The sequence below is a fragment of the Peromyscus maniculatus genome, chromosome 13 (assembly GCF_049852395.1).
Source record: "Peromyscus maniculatus bairdii isolate BWxNUB_F1_BW_parent chromosome 13, HU_Pman_BW_mat_3.1, whole genome shotgun sequence".
Lineage (NCBI taxonomy): Eukaryota > Metazoa > Chordata > Mammalia > Rodentia > Cricetidae > Peromyscus > Peromyscus maniculatus.
Genome location: NC_134864.1, coordinates 41,670,447 through 41,695,743, shown reverse-complemented (window position 1 = coordinate 41,695,743; position 25,297 = coordinate 41,670,447). Strand labels below are relative to the sequence as shown.

Genomic DNA, 25,297 nt, shown 5'->3' with positions numbered 1-25,297 from the left:
CTGAGATCACATACAGGTGACTGCCACTGTACCCAGCAAAGGTCAGAATTCTGGGTTTCTCAAGTGTGAGTCTTTCCAAGCATTTTTTACTTTTGATCTCTGTAGTTCTGGGGATGGAACCCAGGACCCTGGGCATGGTGGACATTCATGCTGACACTGTGCCACATCCCCAGTCCTCAGAGCTCAAAAACTATGGAGGGCATTGCAGGGCGTGAAGGGAGGGGAAGGTGGTCACAAGGTCCGGTGGCACCAGAATCGCCTCTGTCTCAGGGTCCTTGGATGCTTCTGGATAACCTGTGAAGTGTCAGTGAAGTTCTTTGGAGGACTCACGGTGGGGGTGGGAGACGGGGGAAGAAAGGATCCAAGACTATCTAGAGGAATAAGAGCAGTTTAACTTTACCCCCTCCCCCACAAGACACACAAAGTGAGGATGAACCCGCAGACAGCCGTAGGCACCTTGCGCCTAGCCTCCGGCTCTCGGGCCAGGTGCCCTCTGTGTCTGGAAGGTAGCTTCAGTTCTTGCCCCACGTGCTTTCGGGAAATGATAACACCTTTAGAGTTATGGAGAGTTCTAGATGGCACTGCAAAGACCCAGGAGCTGTGTGGGAGGGAGAGGGGAGGGGAGTCTAAAAATAGTCTGCAGGGAGGGCTCCTGAGGCCATCAGCCCTGTTTTCTCCGTGTTGGACAGAGCAGCGGAGTACAGTCATCCCCATGGAGCAGAAGCGAAGATGCTATGCGGTGGACTGGGAAAGGGTCCAGAGCAGGGACCTAGAGGTGATGCAATGGCTATGAACTAGGTCTGGAGGCCAGGTCGAGTGAAGGGGTTCAGTGCCCCCTGGGGAGCAGGGTGAGGGCAGCACCCTCTGTGGTTGTTCTCTGATCCTGGAGAGGGGTTAGAGGGAGGGTTGTGTCATGGCTTTTTCTCTTGTGACTAGACCATGGCTTCCTGCAGGCCAGCCTCCCACAGCGGAGACCTAGGCTTCCGATGACCAGGACACTGGCCCTCTGTGGATCTGAGGGAGGAAGATGGACAGCCACTGCTGCGAACAGATCCCAAAGCCCTCAGAACCCGGAAGAATGACTCATGGGTGGCCCGTTTCAGACAGCTGGCTCTGGGGACAGTTTGGAACAGGTGGAGGCCTGCCTGGTTTCCATCCATCACCCACTCTTACACTGGGTCATGGAAAAAGGAATGGAGAGAAGTTGGGTGGGTAGGAAAGACCTCCTGTAGGGGAAAGGACTAATTCTATCTATGGAATCAGCAGCTTTGCCTGGGTGGTCATATTTGGGGGATGGATTATTCCTCCAGTTTTAGGGATTAATAGCAAAGGCAGAAACAAATTAATCAACTAACTGGCCCACACTGGCACATTATTTAGCATTTAGTTTGTTGGGGCTTGAACATGGATGTGTCTAACTCTCCATAGTTGGGGCAGGGGGGGATGTGAAAATTATAGTTAGCTGTTTTATTTGTCCCCTGTGCTCAGACTATGACCAGCTCACTGTCCTGGTCAGTTTTTGTCAACTTGACACAAGCTAGAGTTAAGGGAAAGGTCCCTTGATTGAGAAAATGTCTCCATCAGATCTCCTGTAGGCAAGTCTGTAGGGCATTTTCTTGATTGATGATTATTGGTGTAATTATTAAGGCCACTCCACGTAGTTAAAAGAGAGGTTTATTTAGTGGCGTAACTTACAAATGAAGGGATAGGTAGGTTGCAGGGTCTGGGAAAGACGTAGCACAGTCCAGCGGTGTTCTCTGGAGAACTCTGCTCGGTCTACCTCCAGTGTCCAGGGTCCAGGAACCAAGAGAGATGGTGCATCCAGATCTCAGGTCTTCAGGGTCCTCTCTTGGCCCCACCTTGTAGGTGTGACAGTTACCGAAGCCTCAGTGGGGGTTGGAACTTCCAGATCAAGGTTGGAATGTCTACCCACTACAGATGATTGATGTGGGAGGGAGGCACCCCTGGGCATGTGGTCCCAGGTAGTCTAAGAAAGCAGGCTGAGCAAGGCAGGGAACAGCAAGCACTCCTCCATGGCCTCTGTTTCAGTTCCTGCCTTGAATTCCTGCCTTGGCCTCCCTTAAGGATGGACTGGAACCTGTAAGCCAAATAAACCTTTTCCTCTCCAAGTTGCTTTGGGTCAGTGTTTTATCACAACAAAAGAGACCAGCTAGGACACTCACACTGGTCACTGACTCTTGGGGTCCCTACGTTCAGAGACAGTCAGTGGAGGGGTTGACCCTGTCTATGGCTTAGTTTTGGGGGGCCTGATTTGGAGCATTGCCGTAGTCCTTCCTTGGCTTAGAGAAGAAAGATGCATCCCCAAGCCCAGATTTTCGCTGGGTATCTTGTTGCCCCAGCCTGGAATCTGAACCCATCCATTCTCCATGGGTGAATTAATGAAGCAATCCAACCTGGATAGGGAGCACCCTTAGCAAGCCTGTGAATGGGCTCAGAGGAGCTGCCCAGGGTGAAAAGGGAGGAGACAAGACACTGGCCTCCTCTTGTCTCACTGCCCCCCACCCTCACCCCTAGCCCTCTCTGCTCAAGAACCTGCTCGGATGCTGGTCTCTGTTCCCCCGCCTGCTGAACGGTGGGAATTGCTTTTGGTGGTAGATTATATTTTCCCCCGAGACGGTTTGAATTCCCTCTACCTCCTCTCATTTAATTAGCCGGAGGCTGGTGTCCATTGTGTCCAGCGGGCCTTCCGGCGTGACTAAATAGCAACATGTTTGTTTTCTTTTGGGTGGGGTTCATTGTTAAAATGGTGGGTAGACAAAAAGAGGAGAAAGAGAGCGTGGGGGAGATTGTGAAGTCATTGCGTAAGAGGTCGAGGTAAAGTTTTACACCTCCGCCCCCCAGCCTGCTCAGTCACTCTCTTCCCTGTTTCTTCTTGCCAATAGTTTTGTACAACGTATTCAGACCCTCCTCTGTTCTCACTCCTCGCTGGCTAGTCTCTCTCTCTCTCTCTCTCTCTCTCTCTCTCTCTCTCTCTCTCTCCCTCTCTCTGTCTCTGTCTCTGTCTCTGTCTCTGTCTCTCTCTCTTTCTCTCTCTCTCTCTCCCCCTCTTCTTTTTTCAGCCCCGCTTGCGTAACTTTAGCCCTGCTCACTTTCCTGTAGTTTCCCATCTGGCCCTTCACCCTCTGCCCTGCTCTTCCCCAGATCCAGGCTACCACAACTAAGCCACAATACAGTCTTGCCATAAAATAGTATGCAGCCAAGAAAAAAGGACCCAGGGATCCCTACTAGACCAACACAGAGCGGCTATTAAAAAAGTAAATAGTACAAACCACTCGTATTTTTAAAAAGTCCTTTACCTTTGTACACAGCATTTCTGGAAACATCTGAAAGATGGAGAAAGGGAATGGAGGCTGGATTTAGAGAGAGGCTTACACTTACATGTTTTAAACAGTTACATTTCTTTATCCCCCCCACCTCTGTGTGCGCGTGCGTGCGTTCGTGCGTGCGTGCGTGCGTGCGTGCGTGCGTGTGTGTGTGTGTGTGTGTGTGTGTGTGTGTGTGTGTGTGTTTGGGCTAACCTGGAGCTGTCTGCTTCCATATTTACATACAGTATTGGCAGCAGGCAGTGGAGTCTATCAGAACCTCCGCAACTCCCCCCCCCACCCCCGCATTTCACCATGCACTCTAGTTCCTCACAGCATGCCTTCCAGGCCACTAGAAAGCATCTCCTCAGAGAGTTCTAGCAGCAGTTTATCTGCTGCAAAGATGGGCGTGGGAAGAGCCAGATGTTGCAAGCAAGCAAATATTTGTTAGAATTTGCTGTGTGTTGAGACTCCAGGATAGGGGTGGGAACACAATGGTGAGCAAAACTAGATACAATTGGAACCTCCTAGAGGTGAGGGGTGAGGAGGAGACACTGGCTTGTCAAACATGCCGTGTAGACTCTGCTGTGGTAGGTCCTCGGAAGGAACGTGGGGCTGTGAGTTCCTCTAAGAGACTCTTGATTTTATAGTCAGAGAGGGGGAAGGAAACGCTTCCCCGAGGATGTCTGAGTTGAGAAGAAAGTAGGGTGGGAGGGGGGGGGTTAGCAGCATCAGGGAAGAAGGTGGGCTCTTCACACCCAGGTGCTGAGGCAGGATGGAGTGGTACGGAATGATTGTGAGGTCCTGGGGAGAGAGGAGCGTGTCTACAGAGCTCAGTGGCTCTAGTCCACTAGCCAGACCCCTCCCTTCTCTGGTGTTTGAAACATCTGGTCAACCATACTTTCCCTTGCAAAAATCCATAGCTTCCCACTGCACAAATGAAAAGGAGAAGATGGAGCCAAAGCCTCCCTCTCTGGTTCCAGCTGCAGACAGCGGTTCACTGGTCCAGTATCGATAGATGTCGACAGCTGTACCTGAGCCGCTCTGCAGCAATCTGGAAGCTAGTCTTGGGATCCAAGCGATATATCCACTTCATTACTTCTCCTTGCTGGACTTAAAGAGGAATCAAAGAAAGCTTTTAAGTCCCTCATCACTATGGAAACCAAGTGCAGACTATTTATAGCTAGGGAAGTCTCTGAAGGAAAGTCCATCTTGACCAAGTTGGTCCCAGAAGTATGAAGATATTTTGGTATTATTGCTAATAGCAATGGATTGGGAGATGCCTGAAGAGTCCTCCCCAAGTCATCTGGGTTAAAAAGCATAGAAACTGACTTGGGTGGGTTGCAAAAGTGAGAAAAAATTCTGTGTGCTTTCCAACGTTTGCTAGTATCTGTGAATTAGAATCCAAGCCCAGCCATGTGCACAGGTGATTGCCCAGCACACGTAGCATCTGATGGGATCTCTTCAGGAAAAGGTAGTGTTTTCCTACCAAGGCTCCTCCACTAGCAGTCTGTGCAGCAGAGAGAAAGGAACGCTTAGCAACATCTCCACATGTGATCATCAGGGTTTCCGGGTGAGCAACTTGCCTTTTCTGTTGACGGCAGTGATAGGCACTCAGCTGCTCCCAACTGTAGTTCTTGTTCATTTAGAAGCAGCCACAGTATCTAGGAGTTTACAGTTCTCAACAGCAATGTGATTGACAGTTACCCGGCTGATGTAGCCACCATAGGCATTCCGTGTTGCGATGCTTATGGAAGAGTTTGCTTGAGTCTCTCACTCAAGAGAGGCGTCAGTCTTCATTTGCTGGTACTTGGTTACATTTCCATGAAGTGTGATGAGTAGAGAACTGAAAGTTCTTTCCACGTTATGAGATAATGTTTGTTGAATACCCCTTCTTCTTTGAGAGGATTGTCTGAAAGGTCACTACAACTTCGGCCAGGTGCAAAAGGATGAGCATGCCAATTCTGTCTGTGTTTCCCCTGGCCTGGAGAGAGTGTCCAGCTCCATCAGCATGTCAGGCCAGTGCTATGGCCACTCTCGTTGGATCATCTCTACCATAGTCTGACACAGAATGTCTTTACTGTGGTCCTCCTCTTCCAAAATACTCAGCGTTCCACTTGTGATCAGCTCCATGATGCTGGCCTTCAGAGACCTCCCGGAGAGACATGCTGTTCCACTGAAACCTGGCAATATGTTCCAGGATCCGAAGGCCAAAATGACCACGGCAATCTGTGTTTTCTCAGCCAACCTTAAGCCACACAGGACACAGATCGGTACCTTTCTTTAAACTCTTCACAAGGGTTGAGTGCTGTCTGCTGTTAGTGCTGGGTGGAGCTGGATACCATCATGACTGTCACTGATTTCCCCAGTTCCTCTCTCAGTATGTCACTTGCTCCATCGGGATGGCTAGTGCCAGGAATACCACCATCATCCCAGAGCACAAGGCATGCACAGTTCCCTTAGCAGGACCACAGATGGGTATTGGGCCACGGCAGGCTGGTAGTCCCTCAGCATATTTTACGGGGATAGCTTTTAAGCCAGAACAGCAACAAGTATTTATTTCACATATAGACAAGGTTACTTCTTTTGCTTAGCATAAAATCAGACCATTTGAAGGCAGAACTGATGAGCATCTGTTGAAGAGAGAAGGGGACAGTGGAAAGAGAGGCTGTCTAGAACTGCCATCCATTGAGAGCTGGAAAGATGGGGACTACCCAGCTAGTGGGGAGGGGTTGGATGCCCTTCCTACTCAATGGAGCAGAGCCCAGCCAGCCAGGGGTGGAGCACATCTCTAATTCTAGCACAGTGGTAGGGAAAACATCCTAGCTAGGCAGATCAGCGAAGACAGGAAGACATGGGGGAAGATTCCAGATCTAGGAGAAAGAACAGACACTCTTGGGATCCCTAATGGGTTGTAGAAAGCACATTAGATGTTATATGCACCCTGTATCTGTTAGATGCTGCATGGACAATTCCATCCTGTTGCGACTGCCCCATCTTATAGATACGAGTTAGGAAGCAACTGTCACAAGGTGAGACCACAGCGTGGTTCCATGTGGAGATAGGAATCCACACCAGTATACTATGTCTAGTGATTTACCTAAAGAAATGGGGTGGTACTAAAATACCTCACAGGTGGAAGAGTGCTTGGCGGATCAGGTATGCTTTTAGCTGTGCCCCCAAATGATGGGACCCTACTCCACCATGGAAATGAACTAGAGTCAGGCATTTGAGACAAGTCTTAAGCTGGCCTTTGAATCTCCAGGAAAGGTTGCGAACAGTCATGGTGGCTGAGACTGTAGGATTATAGTTCATTGTTGAACTTGCCATCTTCAGAGTACTTATGAAGGGGTGGGCCTTTATCTCATGAGAAAAGCACCTATCTGCTTCCTATGTGGAATCAGGAGGACCAGGAGTCACCTGCTTCTGTACTTAGTCCAGATGACTGTCCCCATCTACTGCCTCCAAGGTCCTTAAAAACAGAGGGTGAAATAAACACACAATTCAAGCATCTCTCTGCCTCAGAATTTAGATGTAAAATGTTCTTCCCCCCAGTCCTTATGTGTTGAAGGATGCTTCTCCAATGCAGTGTTCAGAAGTGGGGATTCTGGGAAGTGACTGGCTCATGAGGCCGCTGACTTAATGGGTTAGTCCATCAATGAATTCATAACTGAATGGCTTATTTCAAGATGATGGAAACTAGAAGGCAGGGCCTGGCTGGAGCAAAGGCAGCACTGGGTGTGATGGTTGGTCTTGACTGTCAGCCTGACTGGGTCGAGAGTCACCTAGGAGACACACCTCTGGATGAGTGTGTTTCTGAGAGCCCTTCCAGAGAGGTTTGACCGAGACAGAAAAACTCCCTCTGGATGTGAGTAATACTTTCCAGGGACTGGAGATGCAGATTAAATTAAAAAAGGAAAAAGGAAGAAGTCAGTTGACCACCAGCGTTCATTTCTTTGGCTTCCTGACAGAGATACTGGCTGCCTCAGAGTCCTGTCATCACAGTCACAGCTGGAGCTGTTTTTGCTACCATGCCTTCCCTGCTGTGATAGACGCCTGGGTCTCCCCCATCATAAGCTGGAACACATTTCCTTAAGTCGCTTCTGTCAGGTGTCCTGTCACAGTGAGAAAGGCAGCTCAGACACGGGTGTCCCCTTGGAGGAGATACCTTGGGCCTGGCACTCTGTCCCCTATGTCACTGCATTCTGATGTCTCAAATCTTGCCTCAGGCCCCGCACAGTGGAGTCAGCTGACCACAGACCGGCACTTCCAAATACGGAGCCAAAATAAAGGTATCTTCCTTTAGATTGCTGTTCTTCGGCATTTTGTCACTGTAACACAAATACTGTGTCTGAACTTGACTCTACCCACTGAGTCTTCCTGCTGAGTCTTCTCACTTGAGTCTTCCCACTTGAGTCTTCCCACTGAGTCTTCCCACTTGAGTCTTCCCACTGAGTCTTCTTCCCACTGAGTCTTCCCACTGAGTCTTCTTCCCACTGAGTCTTCTTCCCACTGAGTCTTCCTACTTGAGTCTTCCCACTGAGTCTTCCCACTGAGTCTTCTTCCCACTTGAGTCTTCCCACTTGAGTCTTCCCACTGAGTCTTCCTGCTGAGTCTTCCCACTTGAGTCTTCCCACTGAGTCTTCCTACTTGAGTCTTCCAACTGAGTCTTCTTCCCACTGAGTCTTCTTCCCACTGAGTCTGCCCACTGAGTCTTCCCACTGAGTCTTCCCCCTTATGGTGTGCTCTTGGTTTGTCAGGGTTGTCCCTCAGCTTTCTCATGTAGACGCTGACGTAATACTTAACTCACAGGGTAGGAGTGTTTGTTGAAGGAGGCCACAGGTATGTCTGTTAATGTTAGAGTGCTGTATATATGCAGGTTATGGATCAGTTCAGTAAGCTTAGGACTCTTCATAGAGCTAAGTAAAAAGGTGTATCTTCATCATAGTATGTGAAGGAAAGGGTGGGTTTTACACTTCTATTTTTTTTTTAAGATTCACTGTTTTTATTTATTTCTTTATCTATCTATCTATCTATCTATCTATCTATCTATCTATCTATCTATTTATTTGTGTGTGTGTGTGTGAGAGAGAGAGAGAAAGAGAGAGAGAGAGAGAGAGAGAGAGAGAGAGAGAGAGAGAGAGAGACTACACTTAAGTATAGATGTTTAAAGAGGGCTAGAAGAGGACACCAGAACTGGAGTTACACGTTGTGAGCTGCCTGATGTGGGTGCGGGGAACCGAACCCAGATCCTCTGGAAGAACAGCAAGTGCTCTTAACCACTGAATCACCCCTCCAGCCCTGATTTTTTTTTTTTTTTTTTTTTTTTTTTTTTTTTTTTTTTTACATTTTAAACCATTGGTAAGAAGAATAATATCTCATGGCACGTGGAGATAAGATGAAATCCAAATCTTCATGTCTATAAGTATAAAGTGTTATTAGGATGCAGCCATGCCCATTGGTTGCTACTCGTGGCTACTTCTGTCCCTGCTCCTTTACTATATGTGGTCCCTGTCCACTGCACCAGAATAACAGAGCTCCCAGTGAACCTCAGTTCTGAAGCATCACATGGGCTGTGTCCACAACTCTCAAATCGCTGGGCCTGTGATAAATTCCTGCAGACCTGGTTTCTAAGAGGACCTCAGCTGGGTCTGCTCTTGCTTGGGCAGTGTGGACAAAACCCTTGAGAGAAAGCCCTTGTGCCCAGGGCAAAGAGAAAGGCCTGTTCCCTTAGGAGAGAGGCAGCTGTCTCTGACCGAGTCCAGAGGCACGAATCCCACCCTGCCTGCTGCACCGGAGCTATTGAAGTTGCCTGTGTGTCAGCTGGCCGAGGGCTTTGCTTGCTGACAGGTCTCCCATTTAAATATAATCACCTTTTTATATCCACGGAGCTCTCTGAATGCCTCTCCCCACCCAGAGCTTTCCCCGATGATTGAAAAGAGCTAATCCAACAAATGGCATTATCTCCTCTGAATGGACCCCGTTTATCACCTGGACAAGCCCAGAAACTTCCACCCCAAGCTTCTCTTTGTTGTAGCAACAGGTGCTCCGGAAGGGAGTGCGGGTGGGCGGGGAAGGATGTGCTTAAGGCCAGAATGGGAAGAGGGGGGCTGTGGAATGTTCCTTAGGGGAGACCTGGAGAAGGGGAGTCAGCTTCCCTCTGCCAGCATGGTCTGCAACAGAGTCCCTGCAGCACTCAGGGTGACAGGCGCCGGACACCAGGGTCTTCCGGTGTTCTGAAAAGCGTTTCATGGCTGAACCAACAAGTGTGCTAGAAAATGAATGTTTCCGGAATTATACCAAGGGAACGAACATTTTAAGGGAAGAATGATTTTTCTTTGTTTTCAAATCCTGTATGTGAGTATCAGTATGGCTTAAGCCAATTTTATGACCATAGTGGTGCACACTTGTAATCTCAGCACTTAGGAGGTAGAGGAAGGAGGATCAGGGATTCAGTACCAGCCTGGGCTGCATGAGATCGTCTATCAAAAACAAAAACCACACACACACACAAAACCAGAAATAAAAGGAATGAAATAGGAAGGAAGAAAGAAGGAAATTATAAAGGGGTGGGGGGACAAATGCATGAATAAATTCATTTAATTTTTTTGGTGAAGGGAGTGTTGGGGATTGAACCCAGGACCTTGTGCATGCTAGGCAGATGCTCTACCACTGAGCTCCACACTTCTTATCCTGCATGTCTTTCTTCATTTTTTATTATTAATTAATTTTTTCATTTATTTTACATCTCAACCTCAGTTTCCCTTCCCTCTTCTCTTCCCATCCACCTCCCCCACCTCCCCTCTGGTACCCTCCTCTGTTTCTGTTCAGAATCGAGCAGGCCTCCCATGGGTGTCAACAAATCATGGCATATCAGGTTGAGGTATTAAGGCTAGGCGAGGCAACTCAGTACCGGGACAAGGTTCCCCAAAGCCAGCTCAAGCATTAGGGTCAGGCCCTGATCCCACTGCCAGGAGTCCCACAAATAGACCAAGCTACACAACTGTCACACATACCTGCATGGCTTTCTAATTGCTCTACTTACAGAGTCTTTTCTCCCCGTGTTGGTGGGGTTGTTCTTGAGAAACAGGACAAAGGATATATATAGTAGTCCATGATTACTTACGAGCAGCAGAATCGTCATAACCAACTGAGGCTCAAAGGGGAATTGTTAGTTTCTGTAACTGAACCAAAGGCCAACAGAGTAGGGCTGGCTTCAGGGACAATTGGGGACGCAGAAAAGACAAAAGGCTAGGACTCAATGCTCCTCATGTTGTTTCTGCCCATCCACACATGGGTCTTTCTTTCTCAGACAGGCACCAACAGTGACCATGGCAACCAAGTGACAACCTGAAATCTTTACCTCAGGGAAGACCCGCCCTTTTCTCTGGGGTTGAATTCAGAAACTCTCCAGGGAGCATTGGTCTCCCTTGGCTCATGTGCTTATTCTGGAGCCTGGGAAATAATTTCCTAGCTGGAAGCTTCTAGTAGAATACAACCAGCATTGTGCTGGAGGAGGATGTCACTAGAGGAGAGAAGGGGTGTATTTCTAGAAGTAGGTGGAGGGGTCCCAGGCAGACAGAATAAAGAGGTACTCATCTAAGTCTCCCCTTTCTAAAAATAGCCTTCCTCTAGGCTTGATTCTGAGTTGAGTAGAGATACATAGGGAGTATGGGGAGCCATTTTCCTTCCATGCTACCATCTTTCATTCCTTCCTCAAAATTTATCTTGAGGCTGAGAGTACCCCAAAATATCCTTTCCCAGAGTGCACCCCCTCCTATGTCCCCTGTAGATCAAGAACATTCTTTTTGTTTTTCACAGACAAATGCCACAAGCACCTTAGCTTTTGTTTCTCTCTTAATTTTAGAAAGTTGTATGCATTGAGTAGACAAGGCCCAACCTTTGAGCAGAGGACTACGTTCCCCTACTGTAACAAAATGCCCAAAATAAAACATCTTAAAAAGAAAAAAAAACACGTTTATTTTGGCTCATCGTTTTAGAGGTTTTAGTTTATGAGTTGCTTGGCTTTGTTAGTTTTGGGCTTGTAGTCCGGAGCATATGGTAGAGAAAACTGTCACCCAGCGGAGTTTAAGACTCAGAGGCAGAGAAGAAGGAGCTGGGGTCCCAAGACCCCCTTCAAGCACCTAAAATATTCCTATTTCCTTCTCAAAATGGTAACAAACACCCATGCAAGGTACATCCAGCTCAGACAGAGAATTCCTGCTCAGCTCTCGCTGTTCCCATATGAGTGTGCATTAGCTTTATTTCACAGTTTATGTCTGCTTGAGCTCACAGCTCTGGGACAGATAGATGGATGCATTTTTATCTTACTCTCAGGTGAAGGAACTAAGAGGGGCTTGTCTGACATTGTATAGATTTCAAGAGGTACATCTGTGGTATGGTCATGGGATTTTGTGGGGCATGCTCAAAAAGCAGAAATTTCCAAGCCAAGAAGCAATGGCTCTTTAATAGCAGATCCCTACACCTGCATTAAAAGCTTGGAGAAATTCTAGAGACATTTGTGGTGATATTGTGTTCCCCCAAACATTGTGCACCCTAATAAACTTATCTGGGGTCAGAGAACAGAACAGCCACGATATAGAGGCCAGAAAAAGATGGCACACACCTTTAATCCTAGCATTCCGAAGGCAGAAATCTGCCTGGATCTCTGTGAGTTCAAAGCCACACTGGAAACAGCCAGGCATGGTGACACATGCCTTTAATCTCAGGAAGTGATGGCAGAAAGCAGAAAGGTGTATAAGGCGTGAAAACCAGGAACTAAAGACTGGTGAAGCTTTTAGGCTTTTAGCAGCAGTTTAACTGAGATCCATTTGGATGAGGACTCAGAGGCTTCCAGTCTGAGGAAGCAGGATCAGCTGAGGAACTGGCAAGGTGAGGTGGCTGTGGCTGGTTCTGTTTCTCTGATCTTTCAGTGTTCACCCCAATACCTGGCTCCGGGTTTGTTTTTATTAATAAGACCTTTTAAGATTCATGCTACAGACATTAGGAGGTTTTGAAAATCTTCAACTCAACAAAAGGACTGGGTTCTGTCTGCCCACACTTGTCCAAGTCAACCACCTTGAGTCTCCTTCTTCTGGGTTTTACGAGGGAATCTGACAATTTCAAATAACTGATAAGAAATACACACACACAAACACACACACACACACACACACACACACACACACACACACACACACACACACGAATGAAATGAAAATAGCAAGGGGAATCCGAGAGGGAGGGGGGTCTGCAGGGAAGAGAGAGGGAACAATAGTGAGTAGAAGGATATACGTATCATGAAAGCAGAAGGGTGGGCTACTGGGGGGGCAGCAGCAAAGTTGGGGGGATGAGAGAGAGAGAGAGCAGAGGGGAAATGGGTAAGAAGATGTAACGATGTGTATGTATGAGTATGTCACAACGGAACCCATTTCTTTGTTAAAGAGAAAGTTAATTTTTAAGTGACTTTTTTTTAAAAGCAGGGTTTCTCTGCATAATCCAAGCTGACAATGAACCTAGAATCTCCCTGCCCTGATGTCTGAGTGAGTTGGATTACAGGCATGTGCCCCACGGCCTCTCAGTGATGGGAAATCTACTGTGCAGCCCCTTCCCCAACACTGAAGCTGACCTGCTGGCCCCTCGATGCCAATGCCCATTTCATCGGTACCAGCTGGCCATGCCACCGCTGCTGCAGCCGAGTGTGGGGATGAGGGGCGGGTGCTGGCACGGCCCTCCAGATGCCCTGGGTTTCTCTCCTAAGACTCGTTCTCATGCCCAAAGCAGTCTCGTGGCTCAACCCATGGGGCCATGGGGCTCTGGTTCCAGTTTCTTTTTTCTCGGCCTTCAGGACTTCCCAGCGCTGGTCTCTTGGGTTCCTATGCAGCCTGGGAATATAGAGTAAGACGAGGGCTGGGGGAGGGAGAGTGGAGAGGGGGTGGGTGGTAATATTTTCCAGCTCTTTCTCTAAAGTGTCTGCCTTGCCTTCATGGACACGGAAGTGAGCCAGCCACTGACTGTGCTGCAAGACTGGGTACGCTTACATCATCTGGGCAGCCAGACTGGGGAGAGAATGGGGGAGGTGGGGAAGAAACTGAGCAGGGATTAATCCATCCCCGAGTGAATTGGTGGACAAAGGCAGCGGCGATCAGGTAACTTTTTTCCCAAGCCCATGTCTTGGGGAGATGGAGGAGAGCCAGGGAGTGGCATTAATACACGCATGGGGGTAGTTCTTACTTGCTTCACCCTTTGCCAATGTCTGAGAGTCCTTGGCATGCCACTCTATTCAGTTCTATTCTGTGAGCGTGAGTTCAGATTATATCGTGAAATATGTCTCGAGTGACATCAAGTGGTCCAACATGCGTGGCTCTCTTGGTAGGAGAGAGATGCTGTGTAGATTAGGTTCTGCATGAGGAACCTCCTCCACAGATGGAGATGGTTGACAACACTCCTTTATCACTGTCCCGTCATCCGAAGACCAGTAGCAAGGCCTGCGGAGTGGAGGAGGACATCTCTGATCCTGGCTCTGGGGGGTCTTATGTGTTTATGGGCTGGGTGGTGGGTCACTTGGCTAAATCATGATAGTCTGGACCCAGTTATCCATTCTACCCCACATACACTCACTCATCTTCCCACAGGAGAACTTGGGTCTGTCCATGTGACAGGGTTAGGGTTCCAAGAAGGTGAAAGGCACTGTTGCTTTGGATTCCACTCTATTGCTCAAGAAAATGACAAAAATAGCCTGGATTTGGGAGATGGGAGAAGATGCTCCATATTGTGTGTGTGTGTGTGTGTGTGTGTGTGTGTACATCCATGGAGGTCAGAAATTAACTTTAGGTGTCTTCTTCAATCATTCCTCACTTTCTTTTTTTTTGGGGGGGGGGGAGGACAAAGTCTCTCACTAAACCTGAATCTCAATAAGTCAGCTAGCTTGGCTGTCCAGGAAGTCCCAGGGAGCCCCTTGTTTCTGCCTCCACTGCACATCCCCGTGCCTGGCTTTGTTCATGGGTCCTGGGGATCAAACTCAGGTCCTCATGTTAATGAGGCAAGCGCTTTCCTGGGTGAGCTGCTCAGCGGCTCCACAATTGTGCGCCATCAGTGCCGGGGTCTACACCAGGAAGCGAAGAAATCTCCAGTTGGCCTGACCCAGCTTTTTATCAGCCTGCGGCACTCTCCTGTCTTTTCCTTTTGAGTTCCTTCCCCACATCTCTCTTTCCCACTGTGACTTTTGAAGGATGTGGATCTATGACAGTCAAGAAGGAAACTGTAAGTAGCACTGGCCATTATTCCGTTGCTAATGGAAAACGATCCATCTCTCCCTCTTACTTGGTGGTGGGCCCCAGTGACTACGCCATCCTTCATATGTGGACTCTACGTGCCTGCTCAATACTGGGCAGAGAGGGTGAGTGGTTAGTAACTTGCTGCAACTATTGTACCTAGATCTCAGAAGAAACTGTAGGTTGAATGGGTTCACTCTGCGTCTTCTTGGTGAGGCAGCACAGAGCCCAAAGGACAGGCCCTGGACTAGAGAGATGCATTAAAAGGACCCCTTCTGAGTTCGTCATCTCAGAATTAAGTCATCGGGCAGAACCTCAAGGGTGACTTCAATTCAAACTCATTGCAGCCACTGCCTTTTGTGGTCCCAGGTGATGTGTTTTGTTTTCTCTGGAAGCCACAATGAAGTGGATAGAATGAGGCGTCTCCTTTCCTTGTGGGAGACTTAGAAAAAGAATAAACAATGGTCAACAAACCAATGGAAATAAATAAACAACAATTATTAGTCTATCAAATGATACTAAATGATTTAAATTACAAATCAGGAAGAAGATGGAAATGTTGGGGAGGTGGAAGATACAGAAACCATGCAAACAGAGGTTAAAGGGATGAGCTTTTATTAATGGAGAAAGACAAGCCTACTCTGTTCCTTCCCTCTGCTCAACAAATTTTGTTTCTTCTTTCAGGAAATTCAAGAGGGAGGGCTCTGGCCAATGGCTCTTTCACCTGCAGATGCTACAATTCCTCTGATGGTTCTTTTGGTTTGTTTGTTCTTCTTTTTTATTTTTTTTTGGTTTTTTGAGACAGGGTTTCTCTGCGTAGCTTTGCGCCTTTCCTGGAGCTCACTTGGTAGCCCAGGCTGGCCTCGAACTCACAGAGATCCGCCTGGCTCTGCCTCCTGAGTGCTGGGATTAAAGGCGTGGGCTACCACCGCCCGGCTTTGTTTGTTCTTTTTTTGTTTTTGTTTTTGAGACAGTGTTTCTTTTTGGAGTCCTGACTGTCCTAGAAGCCTCTATGTAGGCCAGGCAGGCCTCAAACCTAAGGAGATCCACTTGCTGAATGCTGGGATTAAAGGCATGTACCACCATGCCTGGCCTGTCTGATTTGTCTGTATTTGCACTGTAAGGTCATCCACAGCAGAACCCAGGATGCCAAGGTACAAAACCTAATTTCATTCGGTCATCAGCCAAGTTCTTCTGAAGCTGTGAGATGGGCATCTGATGGCTGGGAGGGCCCTTCCCCTGTGCCCTGACTCAAATGTCCCAGTGTACAAGGACGTCTCAGGAATGTGTGGAGAATCTAGGCTTTGTAGCGGCTTGTATACGGCGATTTCGTGGATATATGCGTCTGCATGCTTACTGTGCATGTACATGCAACATCGTGCCATGAACTTGGCTGTACTTCCTCTATGCGGGAGAACGGATTTGGCCTTGGCAGGGAGTAGGCGTACGTGTGGACTTGAGTCACAGCAGGCTCAGAACTGGGCTCAAGCATCCCAAGGCCTGTCACCTGCGAGGCTCATTATAGAAGAGACCAGGTGCTTGGAGTGTGCTCAAAGCAACACCGCCTGCACTGTCATGAGTTTGAAAAATATTCCTGCGAGAGATATAAATAAAGACACTGAGCCCAGAGCCAGGGTTTTCGAAAGCCATCCTTAAATGCAGGGTGATTTACGGTCCCCGCTGTCCCTTCCTGTGGGTGACTCAGCTCTCTAGTCCAGTAGGCCCAGCCTGATCCAGTAACCTTCAGGCTTGGCTGAAAGGGTAGAGCTGAAGCTGGTCTCAGGGACCCCAATAATCCAACCACCCAGCTCCAAAGTAAGGCTTTTCTGCCTCTGTTTCCTCTAGCTGAGACATGGATGAACAGACCCCGTACCAAGAGTCAGGGACACCGACATTCCCAAGTGGTTGACCCCCAGAAGCCTGTTACATACCTTTGGGACCATGAAGAAGTCTCCACTCCTTGGATGGGGCAGCTCAAATCCCATTCCTTCTGTTCTCCAGTGTTCTGCAGCCATAGCCTGCAACCTTGGGAATGGCAGCCTCAGGACAAAATCCTGCCACGGCTACAGCTTTTCTCACACCCAGCTGCTTGGGAATAGGAAATATAGAAATGAAAACCATTTTCCTTTTGACATAAGAAATGCCAAATTACCCGATGTCTGGAGAGATGGCTCAGTGATTAAAAGCGCTAGCCACTCTTCCAGAGAACCCAGGTTTGATTCCCAGAGGACTACAAGAGTCTGTAACTCCAGCTCTGGGGGTTCTGACTCCCTTCTCTGGCCTCCAAGGGTAGCAGTCATGAATGTGACACATAGAATACATGCAGGAAAAACAACCATCCATGTAAAAGAAATAATTAAAAAAATCCCCCAAGTCTAGTGCCTCAAAGGGGCAGAGGGCAATAGGCATAAGCCTGGTGATAAAGGTGTCATGGGGGTCGGTGAGCAAGAAATTGACCTAGATACTGGATTCTCTCGGCACCACGCTCGCATGCCTACACCTGTTTTCTCTCGATATGTCTCTGAAGAGACAGGTGAGGTTTCAGAGGGGCCATGGAAAGACCAAACAAGGTTTTGCTTTCCCATTTACATAGTTCCTTCTTTAAGACTTCCAGGAGTGTGCAGAGAGCTGGAAGGCTGGAATGTTTCTTAGCCACACACCTTCCCCCAGCTTGGAACTCACTGGTGTTTTTGTGCCAAGGCCCATACACCTGGCTGTCCAAGCATAGAGGAAAAAAAATCCATCATCCGGGATTGTTTTAAAAATAGTGTAGCTCTTTGATGAAATGGCTAAACAGCCCTGAATCAAACTTTCTCGGTTCTAGCCTGTGATTTGTATACTGACCTAATTTTAGTACAAGCTCTAAATACAATAGTTATGTAATGATTGGTGAATAGATAAACAATTCCTTAAATTGGTAATGAGGTGCCTTCATTCAACATGAATTGATTAAGCCAAGGTGTGTGTGTGGTGTAGATATACATGCTCCTATAAATGTGTGTCCTCCAAAGCCTTTTTCTGCATTAACACTTTATGATGCTGTGACCTATATCCTGGGTACATGTTGTCATATGTTGATAGTAATACACACACACACACACACACACACACACACACACACACACACACACACTACTGTACTCCAAACCTACAGAAACCAACTTTGCAAATAACAGGAAGCAGAATGTCTCAGTCACTGCCTACCTCAAACCATGGCATTTCTGCCTGCTTTGGTCTGGCTTTGCTAGACTCCAAGAACTTCATCTAGACCAGTGGTTCTCAACTTGTGAGTTCTTACTTTCTTGCGGATGTGTGTGTGTGTGTGTGTGTGTGTGTGTGACACATCAGATATCCTGCATATCAGATACTTATGTTATGATTCATAACAATTCATAACAGTAGCAAATTACAGTTACTCAGTAACAATGAAATAATTTTGTGGTTGGGGGTCATCACCACATGAGGAACTGTATTAGAGAGACTCAACATTAGGAAGATTGAGAACCACTGCTCTAGACACTGGCCCAGGCTTGGCAAGTTTCTATTCTCTGCTGTTTCCTTCTGATTTTGTTTGGTTTGGTTTGGTTTTTCGAGACAGGGTTTCTCTGTGTAGCTTTGGAGCCTGTCCTGGATCTCACTCTGTAGACCAGACTGGCCTCGAACTCACAGAGATCCTCCTGGCTCTAACTCCCGAATGCTGGAATTAAAGGCATGCACTACTGCCGCCCAGCTCCTTCTGCTCTTTATAGTCCCAGGAGATTGGGGTATCTTCCATCTTATGTTCTGAAACACTCCTAATTAACCATGTCCTTTCTGAGTGATCAAAATAAGACAGACTGTAACCTTTTGGCAGGTGTGGACAGACAGCTTCTGCGGAGTGGTTAGCTTTAGAGACCCGTGCATGTTATGGCAAGAAACTGACCAGTTGAGATGAGAAGATTTGCAAGTTTGCATAGGTACCAAATAGCCACGTTGCCATCCCTCATCTCTTACTGATGGAGAGTAACTGCTACCTAAGAGATGCAGACAAAACCCCACAAACCTGTCAGTCAGGACAATGGAGGTGGTGCTGAGGCTGGGACAAGCTGATCTTTCTGCATACCGCTCTCTGACTAGTTGATTCTTCTTTTTGAAATCTACACCCTGCGTCAGAATTCATAGACCTGGTTGCCTGTGCCTAATGCCATCGACTCTCTGAAGTCCGCAGCCACCAGGCAGAAGATTCCCAGATGCACCAGCCCTCCCTTTGCAATGCAGGAAGGTTGTTTGGTAGACGTCCAGCCCTGGAGTTCTGTTTTCCCTTCCAGATGGAGACAGGTCCTTTCTGGTAGGCTGCAAAGTTAATCGTGGGCACCCCTGCCCCACTGTGCATGCTTACCCCATCACACAGCTCATTCCTGAACCTGAAGGATACAGGAACACTGCCTGGGGTACCACAGGGTCTCCCCCAGCCCCAAAGACGCAAAACTTCCATCCCGCTGGTTAGCGTTGGAAGGAAGACAGGTACACACGAGTATTCTGTTGCTCAAACAAAAAGGACTGTATGCACGCACATGGAAGACTGATGGCCTCTGGCCAACATGACATAATTGTGACCTGAAAGACTTGTAAGATGGCCTGCTCACGTGTACCCCAGCCTAGGCTGAGGTCACGATACACATGACGAGCCTGGGAAAAGAAGTCTGCAGTAAGAAAATTGAAATGAGTGGGGAACAAGAGAAGGAGAGGCCAAGAGGGGAAAGCGCGTGCGCGCACTCGCGAGAGAGAACAAGTATTTCCATCTCTCAGACCCCACCCCCCCACACCTTCCCTAAGTCAGAAGAGCCCACAGCGTGGGACAGCCCGCCCGCGGGGACAGCTGCCTCTGCACTGCTCATGCCCTGTAACTAGAGCTGGTGCTTGCAGAAGCTTCCTGACAGCTGCGGAGATAGGAGGCTTTAGCCTCTCAGGATTGGATGACCTGTGTTGGCGCCCATCTGGGGTTGGGGGTGGGGCAGCTGAGCCCATAAATTTCTCAAGCCAGTGGATGGCAGTGGGAACAACAACAACAACAACAAAAAAAATGAAGCCAGGTGCTGGCCACTGCTCATGGCAGCAGATTTGGAGAGCCATCTAGTACACCTGCGTGTGTGCCCACTGATCTTCCGTTCTGAGTGGGTTACTTCATAAAAGTCAAGGGAGGTAAGAAGAGTTCTATGCATTTCCTCAGACTGCTTCTCCTCAGCCCTTTACCTCTGTCACCACCGAAAATAGAAGAAACACACGGTGAAGCTCTGGGTCAGGCTGGGGTCTACATCCTGTGGCCCACCCACTTTTCTGCTCCCAGGGCTTTGTCCCTTACTTCTGCCCTGGGCCTCCTCTCCAAGGATATCCTTGTCTCTCTTCCCAGCTGGGTTTCCATGGACTTAGGAGGCAGGGTCAGGATTTCCTTCATCCCCTGTCTACCCCAAGACACCAGGACACAACTCTCCCAGCCTGGCTGCTGATTCTTCCAGATGGGCTCACGCCACAGGTTCTCCCACACCCCAAAACACATCAGGTGAACCCCATATTCTGGTCCTTCTTAAGTCTCTCTCCATCCTTTCCTTCCTTCCTTCTGGTACTGGAGATCAAACCTGTGGCCCTCAAACATGTTAAGCAAGCACTTAACTGAGTACCACTGTGTTGTGGGATAATGCTCTTGTACACTGGTTTAATAAAACACTGATTGGCCAGTAGCCAGGTAATAAGTATAGGTGGGATAAGCAAATGAGGAGAATTCTGGGAAGAAGAAGGGCTGAGTCGGGAGTTGCCAGCCAGACATAGAGGAGGCAAAATGTGAAGGCAGAACTGAGAAAAAGTACCAAGCCACGTGGCTAAACATAGATAAGATTTATGGATTAATTTAAGCGTAAGAGCTAGTCAGTAATAAGCCTGTGCTAATGGCCAAGCAGTTGTAATTAATATTAAGCCTCTGTGTGATTATTTTATAAAAAGCTACAGGACTGTGGGTGAGAGGTTTGTCCTGACCGCCAGCCAGGTGGGACACTGGAAAACTTCAGCTACATCACTGAGCTGAATTTTCAGCACCCCCTCCTTTTTTTTTTAGGAAAAAAAATCAAGATAAGATATCCTCACAAATTGCCAAGCCACCAAGTTGCCCAGGCTGGCTTTCAACTCTCTCTACTGTCCAGGCAGCCTTGAACTTACTATCCTCCTGCCTCAGCCACTGAGTGCAGTATAGGTTTACCCCACTGTATCAGCTACTTCCTTTTTTCTGTCTCTGATGACGTTCCATTCGGTGGCTGCCTCTGCCTGCGCTCTGGCCCCTGGTCCTGGGTGTGGAGATACATCGTGTCCTGGTTTGCAGTGTTCACACCTCTCATGAGATTTGCACGCGGTTAGACTGTTCTTGTTGGTGTCCCGCTCTCCGCGCCACGTTGGCACGGAGGAAGGGGGGACTTAGCTCAGGCTGGTGCCCGTCCCTGCGTACTCAGGCTGCCTGCCAAACAACTAAGACTGTCCCTGCCTGTCCCCTTTCTAATGGCATGGCAGCCTTGACAGAATTGGAGACAGCGATCATGGAACTTGGCTGAGTCTGCTCAGCAGCTGCCCCAGATGGACTACAGAGTATGGAGAAAAACCAACAAAACTGGATGTATTGACAATTAGGGATCGGAGTTCAAGACCGTGCATGGCCACTGAGGAGATGTGGGGCCCCAGGCAGTTTCCTCATCACTTAAAATGGGAATGGTGAAAGAGTCGTGCCCCTGGAGGTGGATATTAGCATATGGCCACAACAGGGAGGAAGATGGGTGGTACATTATTTTGTAGATGATTCCCTGCTGAGACAACATCTTATTAGCCTCCATTTTCAGAACTTGGAAAAGTGGAGATCCAGGAAGTTCTTTCTTTGAGTTCTCCCTTTCCCCTTCCTGCCTTGTGGCTGACACTCACCACGAATCATCTGCAAAATAATTTTTTACCACCCATCTTCCTGGGGCTTATGCAGGGACGCTTGGCTCAGTCTGGGAGGAGGGGACTGGACCTGCCTGGACTGAGTCTACCAGGTCGATCTCAGTCCTCGGGGAAGGCTTTGCCCTGGAGGAGGTGGGAATGGGGGGTGGGCTGGGGGGAAGGGGAGGGGGGAGAACAAGGGAATCCGTGGCTGATATGTAGAACTGAATGGTATTGTAAAATAAAATAAAAGGAAAAAAAATTAGATGTTGTCTCTGGAGTTTGTGTTCTGGTTCCAAGTCTGTGTCTTGCTTGTTCCCCACTGATGAGGATTCATTTTCTTTCTCTTCTCCTTGATCAGAGTCTCAGGGAGCCCCTAGCCTATCTCCCGACACAGATCCATTTTCCGAGATGTTGGTTTGTGCTCCATGGGCCCCTCCCATGTTCTCCTCATGCTGTGCTCCAGTCCTAGGCTAACTTTCTACCCTAGCCTCAGTCTTCCAATTTCCTGGTGTCTATTATGTGGGAGTCTTCACCCCTTTACTCCTGTACCTGCCCATGATAAGTCACTTCTACGACTGTCACTTTCCCAGAGTGGCCTGAATGGGTCACTGAATCCTTCTAGGGTCTGTCTCCTCCTCTGTAAGGAGTACATCTGACTTTTTGGGATGTGGTAGGGGGAGTATTTACCCCGTACTATATAAACAGGAACCGAAGTCCCGCTATTTTCATTCCTTACAGTAGATTCTCTCCTCTGCAGTCTCGGGAGCAATCCCTCTCCATTCTGTTTCTCAGTCCGTTTCTCCCTCAAGCAATGTGTGGCTTTAGGGTGGGATACTCTTCCCAGCTCCCATTTTTCTCACCAAAGTCAAGCCTGTCACCTCCTGACCTACCTGTTCAGATCATCCCTGCTTTCTTAAATGTGGGAGAAGCTATACAGATCTCAGAACCGCACACTATCCTGCTGGCACATACCTGACGGTTAACTTTCCTGTGGGGGCCGCAACTAGGAGTTCTGTCGGCTGTTTGCCTTATAGTTGCCGTGTGTGTGTGTGTGTGTGTGTGTGTGTGTGTGTGTGTGTGTGTGTGTGTGTCTATGGAGGCCAGAGGACAGCCTTAGATGTCCTCTCTCAGGCACTTCGTACCTTAAAAAAAATTGTTTTGAGACAGGGTTTCTAACTGGTCTGGAGCTTACCAAGTAGAGTAGCTGGTGGACCAGCAGGTCCAGGGATATGACTATCTCTGCCTCCTCAATGCTGGAATTACAAGTGCATAATACTGCACCTGACTTAAAAATGTAGGTTCTGGGAATTGAACTTAGGTCCTTTTGCTTGCAAGACAAATCCTTTACCAAGCGAGCTATCATTCTAGCCAGACTTGAAATACAAAACAAATCCCCCACCACATGCATGTATATATTAACTGAAGGGCTGCTCGTAATTAAACAAACACTTTGAAATAGTTGCGTGTGTGACACATGCTTGTCACGAAAATAATTGAGCACAGCAGTGGCACACACGAGGAAAGGCCGAGGTGGTGTGCAGATGTGCTCACTGAATGGCGATCACTCCTCACAGGTGTTTACTGCCCGTGGCGATGATGGGATGATGCGACGCTCATTCATAGTTTTCACTGGTGTAGTACACTGTTCACAATACAAGCCGCTACTTTTTTCCCTCCTTCTGTTGTCTTTTCTTTCCCTTCCTGTTCCTGGTGTGGAATCAAAGTACCCTTAGGAAAGCTGCAGACAGCCTGAGTACCTCTGCTGTAAGTTGCGGTTTCTACAAATGCCTCCCTCATTTTGGAAGAGAGCTGTGATTCCTGAGTGTTCTGTTCTGAAGATGCAGCTTTGGCTGTCAGAGGGGCCCCATCATCATCTGGTTTGGCCATTGAACTTTCTTTCCTTCCTTCCTTCCTTCCTTCCTTCCTTCCTTCCTTCCTTCCTTCCTTCCTTCCTTCCTTCCTCCCTCCCTCCCTCCCTCCCTCCCTCCCTCCCTCCCTCCCTCCCTCCCTCCTTCCCTCCTTCCCTCCCTCCTTCCTTCCTTTCTTCTTTTCTTTCTTTCTTTTTGCTCAGCCATCCTCTTCCTCCTCTGTCATGGATCTGTCTTCCACCTCTGTTTTCTATCAGATGCCTCCTCCTGCTCTTGGTTGGTGACTATGGTGGTGTGAGCAGGCTTGAAGCCGGGAGGAGCAGAACCTGGGCCGGGCAGCCAAGTGGAGGAACACCCTCCTGCTTGGATTTCCCAGAGCACGGAGGTAATAATGTATCTCTGAGAACCCTCGCCTACTGGATGGCTGTCTCTTAGCAGTTGACTGGGGGATGTAGCCAAGAGTGGCCAGTGGATAATGTTCATTCTTTGCAGGGCTGCCACATGCCTCAACTCATGGCTTTGACCCCGGGGCTGGGAAAGCCACAAGAGATTTCCTTAGCAGTGGTTCCCAAATGTGAGTGTGCAGAAAATCACCGAGATGTTTTCTTAAAAAAGAAAAATCAATTGACAGTTCTCTCCACGTCCTACACAGACTCAGCAGGTCAGGTGAGTGCCCAGAAACTATCCTTTAGCAACTTGGGTATGGAACCCCAACCACCATTGTGAACACTTGAAAGTATCTCTTGTTTATCCTATTAGTGTTCATGACTAGACTCGTCCCATTGCCGCGATTAACCACAGCCCTTCTGCTAGAGTGTGGTTTCTAGGTGATTTTCCATGGCTAATGATAGGGCCATTGAACCTTGAGTTGGGTAAAGCTGGCTGCTCCTTCTCATTCACGTCACAACTCTTGAGTTTGATCTCTGACCAAACTCAGACCTGATGCTGTTGAACAATTATTCATAGTCACACAGTCACAACCACACACACATACACCACCACACACCACACACACACACACACACACACACACACACACACACACACACACACACACACATACTCACAGTGTTAGCTTAAGTAATATCTGCTCTTTGTCCTAGCAGGTGCTCTGGTCTTCCAGAAAAGATTCATTCCAGGTAGAAACTACACAAAGTCAGGAACCTGTTACCCTTATCCTCAGAACTGCTCTTGGCCAATGTGAGACACAGGACTGCTTTGGGGTCGTAGCACATAGCCTCCACATCAGGCCTTTGCATAGTTTTACAAAAAGAACTGGTTTCTATCATTCTTCATTCCGATAAAGAAGCCATCCACTTTACCTGTAAAAGCCCCCTGTGTGATCAGAGAATTGGTGGTCAAAGGTGTGATCATAGGACTTGACGTTAAGGAGAAGGATCCCAGGAAGCCACGCTCTGCTGGACTTAGCCCTGAGCTCACATTTTTCGCTTGGCTTCTGTCTGGCTTGGTTTTTCCCTTGGTCCCTTCATAGCTGCCGGGGTAATAGGAATCCTGAGAGTCCATACTCCCAGAGGTACAAGGTACACATACAGATTTCAGGATCACAGGGGACTGATTCAGCATGGGAGAAGGAATCTCCATTTTGGCAAGCACTCTAGAGGGTCTGCTGTCTGTGGCCCCGGGGCTTCCTTTTGGGAGCAACTGTTACAACTTCTGGAAAAGTAGGAGCGGGCAACTCCAGCCATGGGCTCCTGCAATCCCAGGCCTGCCCTGACATCCGCTGACCCAGCAAATTCAGGTAGCTTGGCCTCAGCCAGGAACAAACTGCTGCTGTGTACAGTCCAGCTGGCACTCTCCTGGTACTAGGCTGACTCTCCAGGACAGGTCGGTTACACCAGGCTACAGCCCCAGTGGGGTACTATTTAGACCCACA

General features: G+C 48.3%; 1 pseudogene; it reads right to left on the bottom strand.

Moving 5' to 3' along the window:
• Positions 1-4,165: 4,165 nt before the first annotated feature.
• LOC102912407 (exportin-5 pseudogene) lies at positions 4,166-24,927 on the bottom strand (annotated as a pseudogene).
• Between the last annotated feature and the right edge of the window lie 370 nt (positions 24,928-25,297).